We start from the raw sequence: 16,045 nt of genomic DNA on the forward strand, positions 1-16,045 counted from the left end.
ATATGTTTGAGCTGGACTGGGTCAAAGTCAAAGGTTCAGGCCCACCATGATGGAACGTGGGTCAGATACACTCCCTGATTAGAGGCTGAATTTATTGTGCCATGAGTTCCCTTCACATTGGAAAGAGTTGCGGGTGAGCAAGGAGAGTGTCGCTGGTGGTGCTCAGCATGGCGCAAAGAGCATGGCAGGTATTGCGGAGGGATGGCTGGAACTTCACGCTGGCAGTCCTCTGTAGTGAACGATGCTTACAGTGTGAAGAGATGGGCTGGTGGCAGATTGGGCTTTTGGTGTGAGGGGCGTGGTTCCAGTGCAAACAGGCCCGTTTGCAAAGAGACCAACCACTTGCTTTAAGCCCGGGAGCTGTTGGGGAGACTTTTATCTCCCTGAGGCTCAGATCAGGAGGCCAGCAGACTTACCCTTTGAGTCACTCTGGCATCCTAATTTCAAGATCGAGGGTGCAGGTTCAGTTCTTCTTCTTCAGGCAGAAGGGCAGCAAGTCAACACAACAGGGCAGTAGGTCCTTCAGAGACGCAGTCCAGCAGGCAAAGTGGCAGCACTTTCAGCAGATATTCTTACTGACAGGATATCCACAGGTCCAGAAGTGGACTAAAGTGGTGGTGTCTGATTTCCAAATTTGATACACAGTTGTGCCATTAAAGTGGGTAGAAGCTTCTAGAGGCATGGCTTTCAATTGCACAGATGCCCTGCCTTTCCTGCCCTGGCTACAGAGTAACTACAAGGGGTATGCATCCCTTTGTGAAGAGACAGGACACAGTGTATATTCAGGTATAAGTGAGGTTGGGGCCATCTCCTCCCTCCTTCCTACCAGTGATGGGCCAACCAGTCATATCTAAGCTCCCATCGTGTGTGGTTGTGTAGGGGGAATACACAAACCCAAACTACCAACTAAACCCAGTCCTAGGACCAGAGATAGTCTGCAGGCACCAAATGGTTAAGGCAAGAAAATGCCAACGTTCTAATAGTGCCATTTTAAAAATTATAATTTAAAATCTGACTTCACCATAAGATTGGATTTTAAATTATAATTCCAGAGACATCAAAAATGAATCTGTTATATCTTCCCATTTAGAAATTACACTTATAAAATCTAATAAGGCAAATACAGTGATATCCTATGGGAGAGATAAGCCTTACAGTAGTGAAAAACACATTTAGGAATGTTTCCACTCCCAGGACACGTAAAACTTAAAAGTACATGTCCAACTTTTTATATATGCTGCACCCTGCCCTATTCATCCCTAGGGTAGGTTATGGACAACCCTGCCCTTGGGGTTGTCCAGGGCCTACCCTAAGGATAACTTATAAGTATTACAAATGAAGGTTTGTTCCTGGCAAAAGGTCGACATGGCAGGTTAAAACTGCTCACACAGGCTCTGCAAAGGCAGTGCTGTAGACCCACTAGAAGGTTTTATTTACAGGTTCTGGGCACCTGTGGTGCCATTTTTACAAGGCACTTATAAGTAAATTAAATACGCCGATAAGTTATAAGCCAATTCTACCATATTTTAAGGAGGGATCATAAGCACTTCAGCGCTGGTTAAAAATGGTAAAGTGCACAGAGTCAAAAATTCAACAAAAATAATGTTAGCAAAATGTAGGATAAGAAAGGCAAAAAGCTTGAGGGTGACCCTGCCAAAAGTGCCAGATCCAACGCAAGACCCCTCCAGACTAAACCCAGGAGAGACTAATCAACACCTTGATGGACTTCCCTACTTAGGTGATAGAACGTGGACAATGGCCCTCTTCTGTGGGGGCACTTGTCAGTTATTCGCCTCTCTGAACTCAGTTGAATCCATCTGTCTATTTATTCTCTCCTGAACCACTAAACTGACACATGAGGACCACTTCTCATCTGTGGACCCTATTTGTGCCACACCTAACCTTAACTTGCTCACAGACGCATCCTAGTAGGCAGACACTACCACCATGACCAATAAAGTGATGTGGTGCACTCTATCCCTTGGGTCTAACTTCTGTCCCCAACCCAAGGAAGACTCTGTCCATAATGATAGCACCTAACAGAGGCCAATGACAGCTGGTAGTGTCCACTTGTTACACATTCATCACAAAGATGTCAGGGGGAGTAAAACAACATTTATGTTCCAATGGAAAACGTTCCTCATTGCCCATGATATTTTCCTTCAAGTCATTCAGCCATGCAGGTGTTGTATTCTCAGTTGGTAGCTTGGTGAGAGCAGACAGGGTGAGAGACGGTAGGCAATGTGCCGTACAAGGAAAATTAAGAATCCACATGTCCAAGAGACAGAAATACAATTCCATTGATTCCTGCTGAACCGGAAGTATAAAAGCAGGTTTCGGGTTCAGCACGCTGCAGATTATTCTTGCCGGATCTCTGAAGCGGAGCTGCTGTGCATTTGTTATCGGAGCCGTGCCGTCTTGTGGGTTAGGGTGCAGTGCACTAATCCAGGCTTGAGCTATTAAAGACGGTGGGGATTGAAGGTCAGCTCCGTAAGCACCATTTATTTCTGTGTCGGGAAGTGTTCCGGTAAGGCATTTTATGGTGAGGAATGTGCCAGTGTTATATTTAAAGACTGTGCCAATGGTATATTTAAAGACTAGAATCCTAGCAAAGGTTCAAGTAATACATTGCATACAGCGTAAGTTTGAATAACATAACAAAATGTTACGAGATATAGACCGCATAAGACACACGATACAGAACAGCTAAATAATATTATAAAATGATACCACTGCACAAATCACAACATATAGAAAATTTAACAAGACAATAATATAAAAACAATACAATCATTAGACAGTGGTGCTCACTCAGTTACACAACGAACAATATAAAGACAATTGTCAGTGTAAAAACACAGTGGCTGAGGAAAAGGTTTTATACACAAACTGTTTGAATAAAACAAAAAAAACAGAAATAGCAAGGATTGCGTCATTTTCAGTAAAGACCACACACAGGCGTTGACGGCGTTTCGACCAAGCTAAACTTGAATGGTCATCATCAGGAGAAACAGTGCATATTGGCAGAGCATCCAACAAGTAACTTTGTTCACTTAATCAATAAGGGTAAAAACTCATTTGACATTAAGTACTCTTGAGGTCATGGAAGGAGACATTCAGTCCAAACGATAGAAATCTATCCAAAATAAGGCAATAAACATATTCTCGCTGGATATCGGAGAAAATCACATCCCTCTCTTAATGGTCAGATACAGCACAATCACCGCTCGAAAGGAATATCAGGAAACATTTTAACAGTCCGGAACTACGAACATGTGTACCATTGATAGCCGTGCAAACCATGTCGGCATCTCGGGGTAACGGCTAGTGGCAGTGTTATATTTAAGACTTAAATCACGGTTTGATGTATGTACTTCCCCTTGTCAGGATAACTTGTTCTTGTCTGGAATCTTTTGGTACTGAGTGAAAGAAGCAATTTTGAATGTACCCAAATAAATAAGAGCCACTGTGTGCAATAAACGTGGCATCCCTGCAATATTTCGATAGGCTTTCTGGGTATCAATTTTGGTACTTTGAATAAGTCCTAAAGAACCTATGAACTATGAAAAAGGACATATCAGCAATGAGAATGAATAATCACTGGTTCCTTGATTGCTATTATAAGACTCTATTGCAGCACTTACCTTAACAGGGTATAGTTGAGTCCTGGTTGGTTCAATCTCTGTGAGGCTTGTCTTCTTGTATTATTTGATAGGTATTTATGATTATGGGAAGGGCGAAGGAAAGCTACCAGTACAAAATTTTAGGTAGATAAACCTTATTTTATATTACAGTATTACTCGGATGAAAAGAGGATAGGGGAATACTTGGCCTCTTGTCCTTGGACACAAGGTTATCCAGGGTTATTTTATTTTGCAGGTAATATATACATATATTAGTACAGAAGAATTGTGATGATAATTAAACCTTCAATATTAAAGATCTTATGTCATGTTTTACAGATCTCCTTCCCGGCCGTTCCCGTCCCTTCCTTCCCTCACTTGACCACCTTAATATTCTGTGCTGTTATAACAATCGGATTTAAGGTTATCAAGAGGTGGTCCACTTTGGGCAGCAAGCCAATACCAAGGGAAGTTGATTATTCAGAGGCAACACCAGTGCCAGACCCCAAGTCATCCAGGCTTCTCTGAAGTCTGAGGTATCTCAGAGTGGAGGGAAGTAGCCCCGGGTAGTTTGCACCCTTCTTCCAATCTACCTCCCACCAGTTCAAGTGCGGTATCCGGATACCAGCCAATCAGCTCAGGGTCTGTACCCTGAGACTCAACAGAGGACAGAGTCCTACCTAACGATGCCCCTGCATCTGGGATCCCATACCCTCCACTTGGGAGTTGTACCCCCAGACAATTGAACTGTCCAGGCACCCTGAGCAGCCACCCCTCTCAGTTCCCCTGATACTGGGAGCAACTCAGTCCCCAGAATGCAGTCTATGGGCGTCTGAGGACTAAGCATGACCCTCCTCTGGGTCACCTCCCCACCCCACTCCAGGGATACCAGGGCAATATAGTGGATAGAATCTTGCCCATGGGCCTGAGTTACCCTACACTCCAGGCCGGTGTACTGCTCCAAGAAAACTAGCTTTTCCAAATATATTGGTATGACTTGCCACAGTATCCCTCAGAGCAGTGACTGCGACACCATTCACTTTCACCTGGTGGTCGTGACAATTCTCACCCACAGGAATCACCACATCACCTTCTGAGCCTATTTCCCAGCTGAGGGAGATCCTGGCATGGTCTATGAGCTGCCCTTGGGTCTACTAACCTCCTAGGCCACAGTGGTCACTACTGTAGAGTTCCCACCAGTAGGTGGTCTCTTCGGACAGAGAGAGTCCCAATGCTTGTGTCCTAACTGGGAACTCTAAAAACTGTGGGGTTAGAAATGAGGTGCCCTGGGCAACCACCCACCAGAAACTCCCTCCTTCTTTTCTGGCCTTAAAGACACGCATTCAGCAGCAGAATACATGCAAAATATTTGCTTGCATCCTCTAACAGACAGATCATTGCTTGCACCTTCCAATCTCTGCTCTTGTGATTGCTTACAACGCCACCCCGCTCCAGTCATTGCTTGCAACCGGCCCATGTCCCCCTCCCTCGCTTCCCTTCCCTGTCATTGCTATTTGTACCCACACCCGCCCACATTGTCCTCCAATGTTGGTGCTACTTCTTTTAAACATTATTGGGCCCATTATGATGTCGGGCGGATTGCCCTTGCCAGGCCGGCGGTAGCCACCGCCAGCCTGGCGATGGCAATCCGCCGACATCCACACTCATTTCCCCCCCCCGCCATATTAGTATGGCAGGGGGGACCGCCGCCGCTTTTCTGCCGCGGTCGCCTTGCGGCCGGGGCGGAAAAGGAATAATATGGTGGCGGTGTCTATCAGACACCGCCAGCCATATTATGATGGGCGTCTGAAGGTGCCTTTCCTGGAAAGGCATGCGGGCTTCACTCTGGGGGCCCGAGTGAAGGAGAGGTGGGGGGTGCACACGAGGGGGTACCTGTGGTACAACCCCTTCATTTGCATTAACAAAGTGGCAGGCACCGCAGAGAGCACCGCCCGCCACAATGCTAAAAATGCAGGATGCGCCCGCCACTGTGGCGGGCACATCCTAATACCCCCCACAGGACCCCCGCGCTTATGGTGGGCGGTTCCGAATTCCGACAGGATGGCGGGCGGACAAAGTCTGCCCGTCATCCTAATGAGCCCCTAGGTGTTTTTGATCCTTTAGTCTGTGGCTTGTGTACTTCTATTGCTTCCACTTTCAGTGGCATGATACACTCAACGTTTTCTGCTAAGTGAATTATTGCTGAAAAATTAATAATAAGTGTTTGCTCATATTTTTGGGGTTTTGGTGGGCTTACAGCAGCACAGAATAGCAACAGCTCCCATGGATAGGGGTAAAATCAAGCATGTTGGGAGCCAGTGCATGGAGCTCTCTAATGGTATGGGTTGCCTATTTCACGATAAATCGAAAGGTACGGGCTGTCAGGGAATGGGGGCTGGGTGGGCATGTAAATTGTTCTGTTTTATTGATGAATATATGCTGCGATTGAAGAAAGCTCAGATATATATTACTGAAGGCACACTCGTCAGGGGTAGTAAGTGCTACATAAATGCAATGCAATTTAAACATTCCAACAAAGCTGTGATCCCGTTAGAGGCCAACATTCACACCCCCAGCTTAATTTCTCTCGACAAAAAAACTGGAACTGCTTGCACGACAGGCAAATCGATTTTTTCAAATACATACTTTTGAGAATTGTTCAAATATGTGGAACTTAAATGTGATTTGTTTCATGTGAACACTGGATGTGTCTTCTTCATTGGTCTTCACCAATTGACCAACTCAATAGATATTGCATAGATGAAACTTATTTACTTTGCCAATGCTTGTTTTCCTAGTGCTAAAAAGGATTTAAAAAAAATAACCATCAGGAGCAGAGTCAAACTATATTTCAACTCAATAAATCCGTCTGTATCTTTTTAGGCCAATGTAGTCATCAAATGCTCTTGATGCATGTACTGAGATGCAACCTTTTTATCCATGTATTCATCCTCCATGGGCACTGGTGGTGGGCAGCACCTGTGACAGTGGTTGTCACTGGTGCTTACCGACTAATGTCCAGAATGCCTTTATAATGATTGCAAAACTGTGATCCCATTATAAAAGCCTGTCCCTAATTTCCTCATTATAGTCAACTTGTGAAACCTCTAATCATGTGTAATGAAGTCATGATGTAGACACTCAACTGTAAAAAGGTATTACAGGTGAGTTCTGGTGTCACAATGCTTGCTTCCAGAGTCAGCAGCCAAGGTTAAAGGAATGCTACAAAAAAATGTATAACTGCAGCTTAAACAAGAAAACAGGAGCCCGCATTTCCAATTTCAGATACTTCGCTAAAAAAATTAAAATGTATCAGCAGACAGTAGATAATTATGGCAACACATTAATTTAATTCCACATTATAGGGCACTGGAGGAAAAATTGAATCTCAGCATGTGTCTTCGAAATCTGAGCCACAACATGTTTACCCTGACTTACATTAAAGTTTTTAAATATCGATTAGCAATCTTCACTTACTGCTTTATGATGTGTGTGAGAAATTGGGGTGTTGGTTGAGGGGGATGACTACCCACATCAAGTAATAACCACAACTCTTTTGACAGTGCGAACGCTAGAGTCACAATATTAACCTGAGCTCAACCTCCTGGTAGCTGTGGCACAGAGCAGATAGTCTTAAATTAGTGCATTATTCAAAGACTTTATGCAGTACCAAAACAGAAAAAAAAAGTCATAACACAATCCAGGATTAAACCCAAAACAAATGTAGAAAAATAGAGTACATTTTAATAAATAAAAGTACACAGAAGAAACCAAAATCCAATAAGGGAAACCAGAGTTATGAATTTTAAAATGTAATGTTCAAAACGGTGCCAACATTTTTTTAAAATGCCAACTGTGGTCACCAGGTTGCTCTTAACAGGTATCTAGGTGTGAGTTAAGGCCGACCACAATGGAGCATGGGTCAGATACAGAAACCATGTTTGACCTGATCAAAAGATTTACTTTCGCACAAAGTCTCTGAAATAAATTAAAAAATCCTCGGCGTAGCAAGGCAGCAAGCCGTGGCCAAAAAGGACTCCACAACATCAGACAGCCCATGTGAAGCTGTTGACTATTTACAGAAAAGCTCGGAGTTGGAGAAATTTGAATCTTGTGCCAAAGTAAGCTCCGTAGCCCCAGATACTTTTACATAAATTGATATGTGATTCTTTCAGAGTTCATTCAAACAACATTTTTACTTGTTTATTGGTAGTGTGCTAGGGTCTTTTCCCACGCACACCAATTAATGCAACAGTCTGTTGTCATAATTAGTGTGTTTGGGTGGAGTTTGCGGCAGATTATCCATTAACAAATGCCATTTGTTTTATATGAACTCCAACAGAACCTCATTTTAGTTTATGCACTGCAATTAATCCAGTTTCTGAGGCACACAGGGTAACCAATATTGTATTGTGTGAGCTGAATATGCTTTGTGCCTTCGTCCAGTGAAGATCTGTACCTTCCAACTTTAGTCAATTTTTTGCAACTTGGATTTTTCCAGAAGGACCAGGCTGCAAGTTGTAATACAAATTTCTTATTGGAGACACTGGATTGTTTAAATATCAATAAGGTTGAGGCACAGATCTGATTTTTAGATGCCGAAAAAGCATTTGATCTTGTTTCTTGGACCTGTCTTTTTATGATTTTAGAAACGTTTGGTTTCCCAAATGAGTTTTATATCTTTATTAAAACAACTTTATATGAATTCCCAGGTGCAAATTTTACTCAACTCTGTCAATTTAGGGACATGCCAAATGAATAGAGGCACCAGACAAGGCTGTCCTCTCTCCCCGATTTTATTTGCTCTATTTATAGAGCCCTTAGCAATTGCAATCGTTGAAAAAGAGCGCATACGGTCCCGGTTCAAGGAATGACGAACATAAAACTATAGGCCAACAATATTGTTCTTTCTTGGACTCAAAGATAGACACTCAGGTGGAAGTTATGATAGTTTTTGCAGACTTCCAAAAAATAGGAGGTTATAAAATCAATAAGACCAAAACAGAGATTATATTATGTAATTGTGGGGTGAATTCTCTTTTATCAGAATTTAGAGAGCCATACAATACCTGCTCTAAGAGGTATTTAGGGTTCTATGTAACGGAGAGAGTAGAAGACGTGTTTTCCTTAAATTATATTCCATTGTTGAAAAACGTGAATTCTTAGCTAACATGATGGAATCAGTTCCCGTTATCAATAATAGGACGAGTTGTGTTAATTCGAATGTCTATCCTTGAACTATTTAATTTTCGTTTTAGTGCAGCACCCTGTGCAATACAGATCTCTTTTTAAAAAAAAAAATAGAAAGTATGTTCTCCTCTTTCCTATGGGCAAATAAGGTACCAAGATTAGCACTCAGCACTTTAAACCATCCTGTCGCAGAAGGAGGATTATCTCTTTCGAATATTAGAAATTATTATTACATTACAGTTTTAGATTTTTTTTAGAACCTCAAGAGGCAGATAATTTCTTTATGAAAAAGATCCTAAGGGAATATATCATCGACCCTACAAGAGTTACCAAGTACCCTAAGAAACTACGCTATGAGATCCTACAATGGCTACTTAAACAAGAAACCCAGCTTTTAGCACCCTACGATATTTTAAGAATTAATATTTCAACCAGGCTTTCGAATATATATACGGGAGAAACAGGTATTTTAGAGAACAATATACTAAGGTTGTGGAAAGAAAATGGGTACGTCCAGATCCATGATTTCATCAAAGGGCAACTCTTGGAAAACTTGGGCAGAGATTGAAATGGGGCTTCAACATTCCAACACAATTTTAAAGTGGTCATTTATTAGATTAAAACCTATTTTGGAAAAGCTAGATATGGGAAATCTGTGTTATAAAACAAATATCAGCGAAGCCCTTAACTACCCCATACATCAGAAGATTAGTAACTGAATTAAAATCTTTGATGAGAATAAATCTCTTTCACTATACGAAAAAATTTGGGATAGATAGAAGAAAAGGGAAGATATACAGATTGTTAAACCCACCTGGAATAGGCTTAATAAGTTTAATGCAGTAATATTCAGAGGGGCGAATAAACGTATGCAATAATACTCAAAATGGTTTATATATAGAAAACCCTCCTTTCTACATAAAATATACCCGCAAATAGAAGATAAATGCTTTCATTTTGCAGGGAAAGGCACCTGGACACATATCATTTGGGAGTCCCCTAAAATCCAGAGTCTGTGGGAGGAGATCGAGAAATATCTTAGATTTACAATAGATCCCCTTATTTCACTCGATGGATCCAGTGCAGTTTTGGGCAGCTCACCTGCTATCTCTGCACACGAGGAATGTATGTTTATTGAAGCATTAATAGCAAGTCCTCTAATCCGGCAACTCTGGAGAACAGAGAAGGTACCTACCTTCAATGCATGGAGAGCAAAATTGTCTAAAATAAAAGAACTGGAAAAGAAATACGCAATAAGATCAGGAGTAGTAAGAAAGTGTTCGAAATATAGGATAACTTGTTGTAGTTGGTATAAAAGGATAGAACATATATGTACGTATCTTTTTTGGTACCTTTTTTAGTATTTGGTATAAAAAGATAGAATACATATGTATGTATGTACCCCGATTTAGCACTTTGCACTTTAACTTAATATGATCTTTTTCTGTATTACAGGAGTATTGCACTGTTGAGCACTTTGAAATGAGTATTTATAATATTTAACACTCTGCACTTTAGACATAAGCCAATCTTTTCCTTCCTCAATATTTTTGAATATGTATTTATAGACGATATTATTGTATGTTTGCAATATCTATGAACTCTCAATAAAAAACATTTTTAAATATGGTTGTAGGCTGTGGGGGAAAGGGCTCTCTGAGGCCATATACCTTCTCCATGAGTCCCTGCTGAATCAAATTTGATGCTTTGGGAAACCTCTAAGTAGGAGCAAACTGAATCTTTGTCCAAGCCATAATGCACCTTCATTGAATTGTCTTGGCAGGTTGGTTCTAGTCCTATGGAGGTCTTTGAAGCCAAATTGTTTCTAAGACTCAGGCTTCGTGATATGTTGGGAGGAGTACATTTTGACACCAGCCAAGGTTCCTGTATATTGAGGATGGCGCTCTGGGGCCAAGACTTTCTCTAACAGAGGACAGCTGTAGAGTCCAGGTAAGGTCCTGTTAGAACTGGTCAGCTGGACAGTTGCAGAAAAGGCCTCTTGTACTTTGTTGTGTCCCTGTAACTTGAACAGGAGTCTCCCCTGTGGCCCTTGGAGTCTACTTCTTTCTCCAGGGTACAAGAGGGAGACTAGGTCCAGTCTTGTAAGCTCATCTCAGTTCTCAGACAAGGTCCAGTCTACTTCTGTGCTTCCACAGGTCCAGAGCGTGTTCCACAGAGGGTACTCTGTGCACCACATTTATGCCTGGGACCAGACTGTTGATCGTGGTGACTCCTGGCTCCTCAATAACCAATAAAGTAACATTTCCCAGGAATAACCCTACCCACTTTTACAGAATTTCCTGTGTGCCCACAGCAAACAATCCCACAAGGCCCCTCTATACCTAAAACCAAGATGGTAAAACCCTTCTTCAAGCAGAGCTTGTGTGCCCACTCCAGAGGTGTGACAAGGAATTGAGCAACCCCATCTGTGTGGTCACTCTAAACCAGTTCAGGAGACCACTCCTCTCCATCTGGCACTGGTGCCTGTCTAACTGGTGAAACAAATGAAGGCCCTGCCTGTGTATCAGTTAACATTTGCCTATGACAAGGTAGGCCTGTTTGAAGGTAATCAAGCTCCTGGGCACAGTCCATATGAGCATTACAGACAAGGCCATTGTCCTGCTATGGAAGCAGTTTAAATAACTCATCAAGGAGGCTATTTAAGTAACTGGTGACAGTTGGAGCTTGTGCAAATGGGCCTTCAGATGCTTTAGGCTGGAAAAAGGGTGACCTTCCATAAGTACCTTTCTAAAATATTTATTAACATTCTGATTTCACCATTGATTTGGACTTTTGATAAATAGTTCTAAAAGTTCAAGAATGAAATGTATAGCAATTTCTTAGACAGAGATAACATTAGTAAATGTAATATTGTACCCCAATGCTTTCCCATGGAACAGCCAACCCTGCTATGTTAAAAATAGCTTGTGGGGCCTTTTCACTTTAAGAACTTTTAACATTACAATATTACATGCCCTACTGGTAAAACCTGTGAACCCTACCTTATGTGGGGGTTAAGGCCAAATTAGAGGTGACATGTTTATATTTAACAGGAAGGTTTAGGCCAGACAACAGTGTTATTTTCCAAGGTCAGATTTGCAGTACAAAACTGCGCAGTCAAGGTACAAATGGTAGGCCTGCAGTCATGATTACACTGTTACTGTAGTGGATGGCACAATGTGTGCTGCAGTCCATTTAGGGGAATGCCAGTTTAATCATTTTGAAAGGGAAGCACAAGCACTTTATCGCTGATCGCTGATTAGAAGGGGTATAGTGCATGAATTTCTACAGCTAACAAAAACAGTCAAGGAAAAAAAAACCTGATAGCAATTTCCAACAATGTGTTTAATATCTCAGTACAGAATTATCATTTCATTCTTCTTGCCTGCAGGGAACATGAATTCACTCAACACTAAGAATTTAAGCAGTTTATCAAAACAGTGACTCTATGACCATGTATTATAAGAAATAAAATACCCTCCACTGTTTATTAAAAGAATGTTGTAAATCAACACTGAGCCTCATGACCTTATTAAGTAATTCAACCAGTGGCCACATTCCTCTTTATGGTCACAAAAAGACTCTGTGACTTTTTGTATCCTTAAAATGTGAGGCATGGGGTACTTTATCCCATAATATTACTATTTTCATTCATGGTTAACATTTCTGAGTAAAGTGCATTCGCTTTTATTATGAGTCCTGTTCATTGGCTTCTTTCCTCCCTTATCATCAGTTTTAACTCAGCAGCGTATCAATCTATTGTAGATTTGTATAGCATGTGGTGACCCAGAAGAGGGCGTCATGGCGCTGAGATAGAAGGTCAGAGGGGGGACAACAGAAGAAGAGCAGTACACAAACGGAAGAGAAAAAACTGTTTTTTTCTAGAAAGCCAGATGATTGGGAATCATCTTAAGGTCTGCAGGGAGAGAATGTCAGGGTTTTGCAGCTAGTAGGAAGAAAGAGCTCTCAATTTAGTTTTCATTTTATTTTGTAATAGTCTGATGTAACAGCAGCTTGCCACATTGTAGGGCATATTACCAACAACTAGCGATAATTATCGCTATGTTGGTTTAGCGGCGATTTTTTTATCGCCGAGCTGCGGCGATTTTTATCGCTTAGGAGCCTTGCCATTATCAAGGTTTATCTCCTAAGCGATAAAAATCGGCCGAAATGCATGAATATCGCTGAAAAGTCAGCGATATTCATGCATTACCGAGCTAATGCTCTTAGCCATGTTATCCACCTACCATTGGATAACATGGCTCAGAACTGCTCAGGGGCAGGTGTTAGCTTTTGGAGATATTCGCACTTAGCGCGAATATCTCCAAAAGTTGGTAATAGGAGATAGCGATGTTAGCGACTGTTTCCAGTCGCTAACATCTTGGCACGCCCACTTTGCATGTCATTAGTGATAAATATCACTGACATGCAAAGCGGGGCCCAAGATGGTCGCTATCTCCCACTAGCTGTCGCTAAATGGTGTTAGCGACATCTAGGTAATAGGGAGATAATTTTATCTCTGCTTTCTTGGCTTTTAAAGCCAAAAAAGCGGAGATAAACCCCCTTGATAATATGCCCCTGTGTTCCTGATAAATCTATGGGTGGCATTGCTAAGCCGGACACTTGTGTTGATAAACAGTCCACTCTTATCCTGTCCACCTTTAGGTCTTTAACTGTTGGATTCAAAATTCAGCTGAAAGACTTCAAGATGTTGTTATTTATCCCAGTCTGCAAGCAGGCTCTTACCCACAGCTTCATACATCGAACATATTTTAATCGCATGGTTAATACTTCAGTACACGGCTTGCTTTGTAACATTTTTATTGCAAACTATATAACAGAGGTGATTTGGTGTCCTGTTAAATCAACTCCTTAATAATAGTAAGGGTCTGAACACTTCCAAATTCAATAGTCGCACTGGCCCCTGAGTTCCAATGTTTTTTTTTTTGCAGGTGCTAAACTGCAACATCCAGAACACAGGTCTTAATCTACAGCTTGTGAAGGGCTTTTCGGTTTCTCGTTTCTCATTCTGATTTCTTCTTCATTTAGGCATATTTTTACTTCCATTTTCCAAATAAAGCCTGATTTCCTTGAAGGAAACGACCATTTAATTCCTCTTCTCCTCCCTGGACATCACGGTGTAACGTGCTCAGCAGGTGTAAGAAAGGACACCATTTGTCCTGCAGTCCCCCAATGTTGTCCTGGATGATTTTGCTGGTTTTTGGGCTTGTTGAGTTGTAACACTACTCAACAGTTTCACAGCACACATCCCTCCCCTATAACCCGCTGTGGAGGAATTTCACCTAATTGGCTTATTCAACTTTCCAGGAAGTCCATTGTAGAAGTACAGGTCATATGCTGGCTGCAGGGTGTATCTGCCGAATCCAGATATAGGACACACCTGCATGGCTCCAGAAACCAAGATTGAGCCTTGGCTGGGCTTCAGATTAAAAGTACTGCAGTGACATTGGAGTAAGAGGTGTGCGACGCCGTCTCCCATTTTTGGAAACAAATATTTGATTTCATTCGATGCCTACCGACGATTCATCTAAAGTTTGACTTCGCTGCCCTCATTCAAGGATTCCCAGACCCACAAACTCAGACCACCCAGTGATTGGCTCCTGGAAGATATTTTACTGACTGCGGCCTGTAAATCAGTTCCAGCTAATTGGAAAAACACTGCGGCCACTACTTTCAAGTCCTGGTTAAGTTGGATATTTTATCTGAGAGGGGCTGACAGCATTTCCCTCCAAAACTCCCCCTGGAAACCTCAGTCTAGATCTGTATAGAAAACACTAGATGACTATTTCGTCCACTGTAGGTGAGTAGGATCTGCTCTTATGGTTACCCCACTTTTTGCTGATCTTTCACTGTTTTTTTACTTAAGTCTGGCTGGGGCCCTCCTTATCCAGGTCCCCACCCTAGCTGCTTCCTCTCTAAATTGTTTCCATGTACATTAGGTACACTCCAGTTTGGTTACTGGGCTACCCTTGTGAGTCCCTAGTATATGGTACACTAGGTACTAAGGGTATAGGTACCCCAGAGGCCGACCAGGGGCAGCAGCATGTACTGTGCCATCCCTGGGAAGCCTTCCAAAACAACACCACAGGACTGCTACTGCAGCCTGGTTACGGTGGGACATGCACCCCTATGGCAGGCCTTGTCAATCCTGAAGGCAGGGTGCTGGGTTTTGTGTGAGAGGGTGCCCATGCATGAGCAGGGCCCCTCTGTAGCCTTCGGAATTTATTCTACGGGGTTGTTCTGTGATGCAGCCAGACAATATACTCTTAAGTGCATTATAACCTTGCGGTAAATGGTAACTTTGGGATGGCTACACGGAAACATTTCTTGTTTGGTGTCAAACACTTTGGAATCATACCCTCCCCCCGCCAGTCCTGGTGGCGCAGATATAATCCCACCCTTCTAAAGGGAGAGACATGTACACACCCGTATACCCGGTAACAGTTTTAAAGAGCCCTGACATCACAAAATGGCTGCTGCAGCCACAGACACGAGTCTGGCCTCCTACTGCTGGATGAAACTCCGGCAGGGGAGGCCTGGACAATAGGTTTCCTGTCACGGGGAGGTGTAACCACCTCCCAGACAGGATTTAGTGTATTGGGGCTGTGTGGGTGCGCTCTGCAAGTGGTTTGAAGTCTGCACTGGGGGCAAATTTGGTGTCCCTGTGCATAGTCCAGTTCGAACAAGATGGAGAGGTTTCCAGCCCCTGGTCTGTTGAATTGTGGGTCCCTGTAAAGGAAACTCTCACTTTCAGTGGGCTTCTCTGGTTGAGATGTGCCCAGACTCTCCACCACTTGGTGAGTCCCTCGGACCTTGCTGGTCTGCACCGAAGCATTTCTTCACTTTCTGCATGGGTTGCTGTTGCCAAGAACGTTGGGTCTAATCCAGGCACCAACATCGCAGCACTCGACATCCTTCGTGGGCAGCTCAAATCCAGCTCCTGGTTGTCATCGCCGCCGCCTGGTCCTTGTGGCAGCAGAGTCAAGCATCACCACATCATCTCTGAATCACCCGACATCTGTGGGCATTCGTCTATCGAGCCCCTGGTCACTGGCAAGTGACCCAGACTCTGTCCCCTCTGCTTTCAGGTTCTTCACATCTTCGATCCAGGCTTGGATCACACCGGATACTTTCCACTTCAACAGCAGCAGCACTTTGCAGCAGATTGCCTTTGAAATCAACGACGATTCTCAACACCAAAAGACCCCTAT

Source organism: Lissotriton helveticus, chromosome 7 (assembly GCF_964261635.1).
Source record: "Lissotriton helveticus chromosome 7, aLisHel1.1, whole genome shotgun sequence".
NCBI classification, from domain to species: Eukaryota; Metazoa; Chordata; class Amphibia; order Caudata; family Salamandridae; genus Lissotriton; species Lissotriton helveticus.